The sequence below is a fragment of the Protopterus annectens genome, chromosome 10.part0 (genome assembly GCF_019279795.1).
Source record: "Protopterus annectens isolate FY-2018-M chromosome 10.part0, PAN1.0, whole genome shotgun sequence".
NCBI lineage: Eukaryota > Metazoa > Chordata > Ceratodontiformes > Protopteridae > Protopterus > Protopterus annectens.
This window is the reverse complement of record NC_056744.1, coordinates 1416160923-1416173567: the sequence shown is the minus strand read 5'-3', so window position 1 is coordinate 1416173567 and position 12645 is coordinate 1416160923. Positions and strand designations below refer to the sequence as shown.

The following is a 12645-nucleotide window of genomic DNA, read 5'->3' as shown; positions in this document are numbered from 1 at the left end:
ACCCACCTTCTGGAATATGGAAAGGGCGCTGGCGGCTAGCAGTCCCCCCTCCTTCAGCTCCACCTTTGGTTCCCCCCCTAACTCAGCCATCGCTGGCCCTTAGCAGAGGACCACTGATCCAAAGCACCCCACTTTCCGAGGCCTCTTCGGACATCCCCACCAAAGAGCCCCCCTCGGAAGAGGGTGTGCAAAAGAAAACACATAGACTCACCTGAAAGAGTCCCTTACTGAGGATATGGATTATGATGATGGGGAAGGTTCCCCTAGATCACCCCCTGACAATGTTTCCTTTGGGGATATCTTGGAGATTTTGAGTCAGCGGGGTGACTGGAAATCTTCCACCCTTCCCCAGAGGAATCCGTATTCCTGCAAGCTTTCTGCTCCCAGCCCACTACTTCCTAGGTGACCCCTCCTGCAGATGAGTTAGTCAAATTCATCGTGCAGTGAGCATGGAAGAGTCTCGATTCAGTAGAAGCTATCCCCAGGAGATCAAAGTACTTTCTCCTCCAGAGGATCAACCCCATTGGTCGAAAGGCTTGCCAGTAGACACTGTGGTGGTGGTGGCCACAAAAAAGGACCTGGCTGAAGAGAGTCCTGCTGTTCATCCGCCCAGCAGGGAGTCCCGTGTGGTGGACAGGTTAGGGAAGCGAGTTTTTGCTGCAGCGACCTTTGCCATGCATTTGCTGAATTTCCTGGCACACTTTACGAGAATCCAGAGAGACCTTATTTCCAAACTCTCTGGTAGCCTCACGGGTCAAGTGTAGGATGGAGCACGTGACAAAGTGGCTTCCCAACTTGCCACCCTTGAAGCAATTTAGAATTCCCCCATGAGGTTACTCTCCCATGCAACAGAAGGAGCAGCTAGAGCAGCAGTTGCTGGCGTGGTTGTCCGACGTCATGCCTGGATGTGCATTTCTGACCTACCGGATTCCTTCAAGTCTTTCTTTTTGAAAGTCCCTATTGAGCCCTCCACGCTCTTTGGTTCTAAGGTCCAGGATACTTTGGCCAGGTGCTAGCAGGATGGAAAGACCTTGTCTGCCATGGGCCTGTGCTTCTCCAAACCTCAGCGTTCCTTCTCCAGGAACCAGAGGAGTGGAAAGTTGTGGCACAAGAAGTCGCAAGGTTTCTTTCATGATGCACGTGGTGAAGACTCCTCCAGAGGTGGGGGGGGGGGTCTGACAGTGGAAGACGCCCCTTTAGGGGCAGAGGGGGTTACCGGAATCAGGGCTCCAGAGATTCTTTCTCCGGTAGACCCTATCAGCGCTCCTGAAGCGTTGCCCGATTGCTTTCCTCTGGAAGCAGTCAGGGCACATTTCTCTCTGCACCAAACAGTCTGGTCCTTCATTAGCGATGATCTATGGGTGCAGAGAATTATCACCAGAGGCTATCACATTCCCTTCAAATCCTTTCCAAGACCTCAATTCTCCCTTCCCGATGTACCACCCAGTCAAAGGGAGGAGGCAGCTTCCGAAATCAAGAAGCTTCTTCTAAAGCGAGTCATCCAACAGGTCCCCCCAGATCAATGCAGGTTAGTTCTACCCCAGACTCTCTTTGGTGCCAAAAAAGACAGGCGACTGGAGGCCCATCCTGGATCTCAGTCGTTTGAATGAGTCAGTCATACAGACCAAGTTCCGCATGGTCACCATTCAATCCATCCTTCCATTCCTTCGGAAAGGTGTGTGGATGTGCTCTTTAGATCTCCGGGATGCGTATTACCACATCAAAATGGACGAACACTCCAGGAGACTTCTGAGCTCTGGGCCGGGAGCCAATTATTTTCAATTCAGATCCCTGCCTTCCGGTCTCTCAATGGCCCCAGTGTGTTCATGAAAAGTCTAGCAGTGGTGACAGCTCACTTGAGATTTCACGGATTCCAGGTGTTTCCTTATCTGGACGATTGGCTCCTCTCCGCCCCCACTGAACGTCTACTGACCAGGGCCCTTCGCTACACTCTGTCTGTGGTGGAGTCTCTGGGTATTATTATCAGTTGGGAAAAATCAAACCTTCAGCCCTCACAATAACTGGAATTCATAGGGACCGTGTTCAACACTTAGCTTGGCCTAATATTTCTTCCTCATCACAGGCTCTTAAGACTGAGAACACAAGTGCAAGTGATGCTCGACCGCAGGAAAGTGTCTGCAAGGGAAGTTCTGCAGGCTCTGGGTTCCATGGCGGCAGCCATTCCCATTGCTCCGTTGGCCAGACTTCATATGTGCCTGTTACAGTGGCTTCTTCAAACTCAATGGATACACAATCATCATCCCTTGAACCCACTAATCCTCATCACTGATCTCTGCAAACTGGATCTCCTCTGGTGGATGAGAATGGACGAAAGTCTTTGGTGTTGCCCCTTTCAACCTCTTCAGCCCAATGCCACGGTGACTACGGATGCTTCCCTGATAGGGTGGGGGGGGGGGGCACTTTCAGGGAAAATCTGTTAAAGGCACATGGTCTCCTCTAGAAGTTGACTTACATATCAACATTCTAGAGCTCAGGGCTGTGTTACTGGTGTTACAAGCTCTCTATCCTCTTCTTCCTCTCGGACCGATTGCTGTCCAGTCTGACATGTCTGTGGTCTGGTACATCAACAAGCAGGGAGGGACCAGATCTTACCCCCTTCTTAAGGAAAGCTACTCTGTTGAGAAGCAGAATGATTCTCATTGCTCCGTTCTGGCCTCGACAGGTTTGGTTCCCCTTCTTTAGCCACACCTGCTCCGACCTCCTTGCATCCTGGACTTCCATCAGGATCTCATTTCTCACCCCCAAAGGTTGTCATCTCCAAATCTGACCATGCTCAAACTGACAACTTGGTTGCTTCACTTCCGTTAGTAGCCAGTCTTGAATCACACTCTTCTCCAGTACGAAATATTGTTTTGGCTTCCCATAAACCTTCTACCAGAAAACTTTATAAAGACAAGTGGAAACACTTTTCCTTGTGGGCACAAGAGCGGTCTCTGGATCTTGTCTCTGTTCCAGTAGCTATGGTTCTTCAATACCCGACCAATTTTTTTCCTTAACAGGGCTTCTGCATCCACGATTCGGGTGCATCTAGCTGCCATCTCCAATTTCCATGATGGTTCAGACGAAATTCCTATTATATCTTCTCGTCTGTGTAAGACCTTCTTGAAGGGGATTTTTCATTCTAGACCTCCCATTAGGCAACCTGTGGAATCATGGAATCTGTCTAGGGTGCTTCAAACTTTGGCTCTACCTCCCTTCGAGCCAGCTGCAACCTGTGATGTGAAATTTCTGTCCTGGAAGACCTTGTTTCTGGTGGCGGTTACTTCAGCCAGATGTGTATCAGAGCCGCAAGCATTATGCATTGAGTCCTAATTTGATTTTTCCACAAGGTCAGAGTATCACTTCGCACCAGTCCCCACTTTCTTACCCAAGGTGGTTTCAGAATTCTCTATTAATCAGTCTGTTAATCAGTCCATTGAGTTGCCCGTGTTTTTCCCTAATTATACCAACAAAGGGGAATACTGTCTCCATTTCTTGGATGTCCACAGACAGTTAAGTTTTTATTTGGACAGGACAAAGTCATGTCATAAGTCAGATCAGCTTTTTGTTGCCTTTGCAGGCTCTAGAATGGGATCGGCAGTGTCTAAGGTTATCTTGTCTAAATGGCTTAGGGACTGCATCTCCTTGTTTATTCTCTGAAGGAGGAATCAGCTCCTAGCTGCATTAAACCTCATTCCACTAGAGCTGTGGCTGCTTCTGTTGCCTTTCATGCTAGGGCTTCCATGGATGATATTTGTGCAGCCGCCACTTGGGCTAAACCACATACCGTTATCAAGCATTACAAATTGGATCTGATCTCCAGGGGAAGAGCTGCCTTTGGCTCTGTGGTACTCCAGAATGTTCTTCCATGAGGACCACCCAAATTCTGTAGTAGCTAGGGACTCGGTCCCATCAGTGAGGAATGGAAGAAGATTAACAACTTCAGATAAAGACGTTATGTCTTACCATAACCTTCCATCTGAGTTGTTGATCTTCTTCCATTTATCACACCCTCCCACCTTCCCCCGCCAAAGGCTCCTGGCGGATCTTCAGGCCATTTTGGTGTGTTAGGGTTTTTGCGCAGAGATGGTCTCTGCCTTTATTTCTGTTTCTAATATATGTTTCTACTGTATGTTCTGCAAGCTCGATCTGAGGTATGGGATGAAAGGCATTGTGGGTAGTAGCGTGGCTCGAGAGTTTGGTGTACGCTAGCTTGGTATTTGGCCGACTCTGTTCTGAGGGTTCGGAACCGTACCCATCAGTGATGAATGGAAGATCAACAACTCAGATGGAACGTTATGGTAAGACATAACTTCTTTTTTTAGTCTTTCTAGACAATGCCAAGAATCCCTCAGTATATGTTCAGTCACTTTGACAACAATGTTGACTCCCTTGTCCACCCATGCTGCCAAGGTCTCTGTCTTGGATCCAGTATTGGTCTAAAGGGTGGATCATTGGGATCTTTGTGTCTTGGGAATACCAAACATCTGAGGGATTAACAGATTTTTTACTGTCAAAAACTTCAGGTCTAAATGATTAATAGAACCCTGAAATAAAGCATCTGATAGAAAATAATCTACCCTAGAACAGGCCCTATTCACTTCATTAATAGAAACTCTGACATAAGTGGAGGGGTCATTAAGTATGTTAAACATCCTAGAAACATAATCTCTCTGTGTCATTATCACCAACCCACCCCCTCTGTTTCATGATCCTGTTGTTTTTGTCATTAGTTAAATCAAACAATGTTTTCCTTTCTTCATTGGTAATTTTCTGAAATACCATTTTTGCATTTGTGATTTCTTTCCTAAGTTCCTGCTCACACATTTTTTCAAACCTTAATGTTTCAGGATTATTGGTGGGCATAAAAATGCTTTTTCTAACTAAACTGTTAGAACTTGTATTGTTGTTTCGGTTACTGAAATACAGTCTCAAATTTAATTATCGTACATACAATCTCAAACTGATAAGCACATTAGCAATATCCACTTTAAAATCAGGAACAAACTAAATTCCTTTACTCAACAATTGAAAATGAACATTCTGTATTTCAATATTACTGAAATTGTAAATTGTGAAACCCTTTTTGGACATAATTTTACAATCAATATTATTGTCCTGAAATGTCCCTTCAAAAGTTTCAAAGACACCGGTTAAATCATTGTCCAAATAAAAATCAAAGTCATTCTGATTCAGAATATTTTATGATCAAAAGGGATTCAGTGTTTATCCCGATTTTGAGGATGACTGGGTGTCAGATGCAGACTGCAGTTAGTGAGAAGGATGGTGAAGTGATGGTATTGAGATACAACAGTCAATCTATTGTTATAAATACGATTTTGAACAATTGCTGGTATACATTTGTTGAACAAGGAAGAAAAGGAAAAACTGGGCTAGCAACCACAAATAGTGTTCAGTCGGGGCAAAAATATGAAGAACATTATTGAGGGACCCGCAAGGAGAGGTTTAAATACAATATGTAGGTCAATGATGAGCAAATGTGGCACTTGTAGGTACTGCATATTTATTAATGATGGACCTTATGTAACAGATAGCCATTACAAGTTTTCTATGAAATGTCCTGGGAGATGCAACTGCAACTCCCAAAAATTGGTGTACTTCATCGTGTACGTCTTGCCCAGCTTTTTATGTTGGGAAGACGACACGTAGGTTGAGGGACAGAACAGGTGAGTGCATTAGGTCCATCAAGAAGAATGATCCACATAATGCTTTATGTATTCATAGCACCAAGTGCCCATATTTTAGGAGATTTATCTTTGTTATTGACAGGGTGGAAAAGAATGAAAGGGGAGGGCGATGTCAACCTGGAAGTGGAAGTGGAGGCAAGGGAAATGAAGTGGCAGTCGAGGTTGACTGCCACTGTACTGCCAGGTTAGAATGACAGCATTTCACTGGTGCCAATTTTAAAACAAAGGGCTAATCATATTTACGTTTTTAATAACAAAAGGAAATTATTAAATTCAAAAACTGGTATATTGTAACAAAATATACATGAGTATGTAAAATTAGAGTATGAATTTTAGATAAGTTTGAAAGTTTTACATGAGTATGTAAAATTAGGGTATGAATTTTAGATAAGTTTGAAAGTTCTAACATTTAAGGTTTTTCAACTGGGAATGTGTATTTTATGTTACTTTGTGTTGAATTATAAATATTAATTAGGGGAAATTGTGATTGGTTACATGTGACATTTGTAAGTGTTTTAAATGAAGGAACTTTTTTAAAATGACATTGAAGAAGCCTATGTAAAGAAAGGTGAAAGCGCTTAGTCGTGTGGATGTATTAAACAGTGTTTCATTTTACTCATGGCAGTGATCGTTTTATTTTTTCAGTTTTGTTCATTGTTTTTTGCCTGCTGGCTTTGACAAGTGGTATTTAGTTGGTTTTGTGATCCTTCTCCGTTTTGGAATGAAACCTATGGTGTGCATACCTGTGGAGGCACTTATGGGAGAACTAGTCTCTCTAGCGCAGAAGTTGGCGGAATTAATCGGACAAGGAAAGTCCTTGAATAGAAATGACAGTATCCTGACAAATAGCCAGGCTGAATTGTTTACACTTCATTCCCCGATTCAGATGGTGAACGAAGTGAATGCTTTGGTAACCAAAACTCCACAACCAAAAGGATGTGACATCACGAATTGGTTAAGAGTCCCGGAAGTAAGGTTTGAAGAGAAGAGAGAAGTGAACTGCCCAGTTTGAAAAACCAGATACACAATTTTGAGAAGCTTTGTAAGAAATACAGGGCTTTGCAAGTTGATAATGCATTTTTGAGTACTTTTTTGGTTTAAAACAAGTACCAAAGGGTCTAAGACTATGGAAATTACCAGGCGGAATTGAAATTGGGTCTACAGTGTTTCAGGAATTAATTAGTGTATTGGACAGAGCTGGTTTGGAGATGCTAGAAATAATACGAAACAATCAAAGTAAGTTGAATTTATTGGAGAAAGAGATTAAGACATTGAATCAAAATATAATTAATGACACTTTTTGAACAGTATAATCAATCATATAATAAAATATTGAGAGACATAGAAGTTTTTGTAAATAATGTTGTGACCAAACAACGTAAACGCAACAGGGATACAGCTGACTATAAAAATAATCAGGCTTACGCTGTAAGTAGGTAACGAGAACAGCAACAAAGAGAAAGAAATAATAAATGACAAAAGGAATGACAATAGGGGTCACAACATGGGAGATTTTGATTAAAATATAAACAGGGCTGACAAAAAGAAGGGTTGTTTTAGAACCAGACCTGAGGAGATCAGAACATTTAAAGAACCAGGCCGGCAAAAATTCCTGGAACAGACAGAATTATGGACCATATAACAACAATTGGCAGCAGGGAGGGGGGAGGAGGAGATGGAATTAACTATTCTGAATCAGAATGACTTTGATTTTTATTTGGACAATGATTTAACCGGTGTCTTTGAAACTTTTGAAGGAACATTTAAGGACAATAATGTTGATTGTAAAATCATGTCCAAACAGGGTTTCACAATTTACAGTTTCAATAATATTGAAATACAGGATGTTCATTTTCAGTTGTTGAGTAAAGGAATTTCGTTTGTTCCTGATTTTAAAGTGGATATTGCTAATGTGCTTATCAGTTTGAGATTGTATATACAGTTAAATCTGAGATTGTATTTCCGTAACCAAAACAACAATACAAGTTCTAACAGTTTAGTTAGAAGAAGTATTTTTATGCCCCCCAATAATTATGAAACATTAAGGTTTGAATAAATGTGTGAGAAGGAACTTAGGAAAGAAATTACAAATGCAAAAGTGGTATTTCAGAATCTTACCAACAAAGAAAGGAAAACATTGATTTAGCCAATGACAAAAACAACAGGATCATGAAACCTGACAAAGGGGCTGGGTTGGTGATAATGACACAGATAGATTGCTTCTAGGATGTTTAACATACTTAATGACCCCTCCACTTATGTTAGAGTTTCTTTTAATGAAGTGAATAGGGCCTATTCTAGGGTAGATTATTTTCTATCAGATGCTTTGTTTCAGGGTTCTGTTAGTCATTCAGACCTGAAATTTTTGACAGTAAAAAATCCGGTAATCCCTCAGATGTTCGGTATTCCCAAGAAACATAAAGATCCCCATGATCCACCCTTTAGACCGATAGTAGCAGCCACTAGATCCAAAACAGACACCTTGGCAGCATGGGTGGACACAGGGGTCAACATTGTTGTCAAAGAGACCGAACATATACTGAGGGATTCTTGGCATTGTCTAGAAAGACTAAAAGCTTTCGAAATGACAAGAATTATTAATTTCTTATGATTGATGTTGTTAATTTGTATTCAGTAATTCCTCACATTGAGGGTTTAGAAATGTTTCAAGAAAGTTTAATGAAAAGTAACAAAACTGACAAGGACAAGATTGTGTTCCTTACAGAAATGTTAGAGATGGTTCTCAAAAATAATTTTGTAGGGTCTGCAGGTGAATTGTTCCATCAAGTATCAGGAGTGGCTATGGGAGCCAAATGTGCTCCAGTATATGCCAACTTGGTACTGTTGGAATGGGAAAGGAAGTTCATCTTCCAATCACCTTACAGAAACAGAATAAAGTCCTACAATCGGTTCCTGGATGATATACCCATCCTATGGGAGGGGGATGAGAAAGAAGCAGAGGGGTTTGTGGAATGTTTAAATTCCACTACAACTGTCCTAAAGTTTACGAGTAAATGGAAAGTAGGAGAAATGGAATTTTTGGAAATATTACTAACAAAAGGTAATGAGAATGAGGAACTCAACAGCACTATCTTTAGGAAACAAACATATTTGAACAGCCTGCTTCATTTTAAGAGTTGTCAATCCTTCCATAAAATGAAGAGCATCATAAAGGGCCAGATGGTGAGACTGTCTCATTTAGTAAGTAGTGACACTACCTTTGAGAGGGAATTATACAACTTGATAGGACTGTTTATTGATAGGGGCTATCCTTTAAAGCTACTAGTCAAAATCAAACAGGAAATAATGATCAAAAGGGATACAGTGTTTATCCTGATTTTGAGGATGACTGGGTGTCAAATGCAGACTGCAGTTCGTGAGAAGGATGGTGAAGTGATGGTATTGCGATACAACAGTCAATCTATTGTTATAAATACGATTTTGAACAATTGCTGGCATATATGTATTGAACAAGGGAAAAAAGAAAAACTGGACTTCAAATCACAAATAGTGTTCAGTTGGGGCAAAAATATGAAGAACATTATTGAGGGACCCGCAAGGAGAGGTTTAAATACAAGATATAGGTCAGTTATGAGCAAATGTGGCACTTGTAGGTACTGCAGATTTATTAATGATGGACCTTATGTAACAGTTAGCCATTACAAGTTTTCTATGAAATGTCCTGGGAGATGCAACTGCACCTCTTAAAAATTGGTGTACCTTGCCACGTCTATGTCTTGTCTTTTTATGTTGGGAAGACAACACGTAGTTTGAGAGGCAGAATAGGTGAGCACATTAGGTCCATCAAGAAGAAGGATCTACATAATGCTTTATATAGTCATAGCACCAAGTGCCCAAAGTTTAGGAGATTTATCTTTTTTGTTATTGATAGGGTGGAAAAGAATGAAAGGGGAGGTGATGTCAACCTGGAAGTGGAGGCAGGGGAAACAAAGTGGCAATTAAGGTTGAATGCCGCTGTACTGCCAGGTTTGAATGACAGCATTTCACTGATGCCAATTTTAAAACAAAGGGCTAATCATATTTAGGTTTTTAATAACAAAAGGAAAATTATTAAATTCAAAAACTGGTTATTGTAACAAAATATACATGAGTATGTAAAGTTAGGGTATGAATTTTAGATAAGTTTGAAAGTTTTAACATTTAATGTTTTTCAACTGGGAATGTGTATTTTATGTTTAAGTGTTGAATTATAAATATTAATTAGGGGAGAATTGTGAGTGGTTACATATGACATTTGTAAGTATTTTAAATGAAAAAAATTGTATGTTTAAAATGACTCTGAAGAAGCCTATGTAATGGAAGGTTTAAACAGTGTTTCGTTTTATTCGTGGCAGTCCATTAGTGGGGGACTCCCTAATACCTGTTTGCCTCCTGTTGAAACAGACAACTAAAGCAGTTCTGTTCTAAAACACCTTGCAAAAAGGTCTGAAAAACAGATGCATTTTCAGTCCCCTGGACAAGGGAGGCTCCTTTGTGTTTCCCTTCAAAAGATCAGGAAGGACTTAACAGTGATTTTACTGGTAACTGTGTTTTGGTATATATAGCACTGATTCTCCCTTGCTATGCAAATGGCCAGTAGCAAGTAACAAAAACATCTTCACAGAGTGGTCTTGCTCTCAGAAGGACAACTGATGTTTGATTCATCCAAACATTCAAAGACTCAATCTAACTCTATGGTTTCTAGGCTTTTGATTCCATTTAGGCACTTTATTTTGAGGACCTGATACAGATGTTTAAAACGACAAGAAAACCTGCTGCAAGAAAATCCTAACTTGGTCATATGGGAAGTACTTTCTTTTTGGTGCCAGAATAGTGGACAGGACCCATCTCAAGTTAGAGCTCCCCTGGTACTCTCAAATGTGATCTAGCATACACTTCAATAAAAGAAGATCTCTCTGACATTTTTCCTGCCACTGGATCCCCCTATTTCTTGCTTGTCTTAAGTCAAACAATTTTTGAAGGGGGGTTTACACACCTGGCCATCAAGTATAATGGTAGCTCCTTCATGGGACTTGATTTTTTTTTTTTTTTCTTCAGAGAAGATAACTCTTTCTCCCTTTGAACCCACAGCCAGCTCTTCTTTAATTTGGAAGACAGTTCTGCTGGTAGGTTTGACTTCTGATAACTGAATAATTAGCTCCGATGTCTTCTTGTTTTTGTCTTTTTCAACATGCGGGTTGAGTTGTCGGATCCAGCTGGATCTGACCTCAGCACCTTATGCCAAAGTTTTGAATCCAAGAACTCTGTCTCTTTCCCTACTCACATTTCCTCTGTCGTACCTGTATTACCCCAAATTTCATTTGCCACCTGACTAAACCAGGCATGTGGACCAAGAGCTCCATCATTTTTCATAACTGAGAACATTTTTCCTCCCTTTTGAGAATTTTAATACTAATTATTAGGTTAGAGTAGTGTTAGGTTCATAGTAGTTGTTAAGGTTAGATTAGCATGATTTTCAAAATATTTCTTGTGTGCGTGTTTGTTCTTCAGTTTAGTATTAGGTAAGCTTATTTATAAATAACTTGTAGTTAAGATTTATATACCTCTTTGTTTTTCTTATTCTAATGTCAACAGGTTTTAAAGTGTTCCCCCTGTGAGCATAAAATAATCCCTCAAGACCCATACTGGCAGTGTGTTTACTGTCTGGAGCCTTTTCATTTGCAGGATTCATGCGCCATTTGTGCTGCATTTGTCACTAGAGCCCTCCAGGGTAGAAAAGAAAAATGTATTTTAAAAGGTGGTGTTCTTTCACAAGCAGAATCCAAAATGTGTTTGGACGTGAAGGCATCCACCTATTCAGCTTCCTCTGGAAAAAAAAAAAAAAAAGAGAGACAAGGAAAGGGAAAGATTGAAGAGAAAAGAGAGATGAAAGGATAGAGAGACAAAGCAAGAAAAATATAAAGAAGAGAGACCTGAGGATCAATTAAATAAATCTTAAAAAAGGTCTCCTGACTTGACAGCTATTGCGGGTCTGGTACCTAAGGTTTCAGGACTGTCAGATCCTACTGTTCCTAGGATCCAGATTCCCTCCTGAAAGACTTCTTTTTCACTGGGGCCCATCAGCCCAAAGCTTCTCTCACCAATATTGCGGAAGTTACTTTCATGAATTGCTTCATTAGCCTCTTCCGCAAGATCTGGTCAATCTACTAGGAGCCTTACAGAGTTTGATATCGACCGAATAATTTTTGAGGACTCTGATTCTGCTAGGAGTCCTTCCGTCTTCATCCAAGGAAAGGACCAGGATCAGCGGCTTCCACCCCCGACTGTTCAGCTTCCCATGCCTTCTCCATTCTTGGAGCAAGTGTATGTCAGATCCAGCCTTCTCGTGGTACCATCTTCAGAGTCAGTTGCCCTGCAGTCTTTGGATTCAACATTTTCTCTCACTCGACTCCAATGCACTCTGGTCAAGTGGAGTCTTGGAGCCAGAGTGTTAGTATCAGAGCTGCAATGGTGGAGTCGGCCCAGAGGAATTTGGAGCTGTCCCTACTATTCTGGGCTTTAGCATTGGACAGCTTGGTTCCGAAGTCGTCCTTGCAGCATCCAACCCTTGGAGTCATGAGGACTACTGATTCTGCTTACCTAGGTGGCTCGTATTCAATTCCATTAGCTAAGTCTGCTTTTGAGGCTGTGGAGAGGGCCTTGGCTGGACCAAGATGACTGTAATCTGCTTAGAGTTTGGAACCACTCAGTCTCTCTGTAGATGGTTCCTACTTCCTCACATTCAAATAGACCATAGGATCATATGAAGTTGCTAGGCCATTGGCTCTGAGGCCCTTATAATCCTAGCTAAGAGTTTAGCCCATGCATAGACAAATCAGCACCCAATGCCCCCTGTCCAGCAGGGACACTGGTGGAATCCCAGGGATGTATATTCTATTTTCCATCCAGTTATCCAGATTGGGGTTAAAAAGGGGTA

The 12645-nt window shown here is 41.3% G+C and overlaps 1 protein-coding gene across 1 annotated transcript in view; it reads left to right on the top strand.

Moving 5' to 3' along the window:
- Nucleotides 1-12645, top strand: part of LOC122814292 (SSX family member 2 interacting protein) — a 1175977-nt gene that overhangs the window by 900503 nt on the left and 262829 nt on the right. The window lies entirely within an intron of this gene.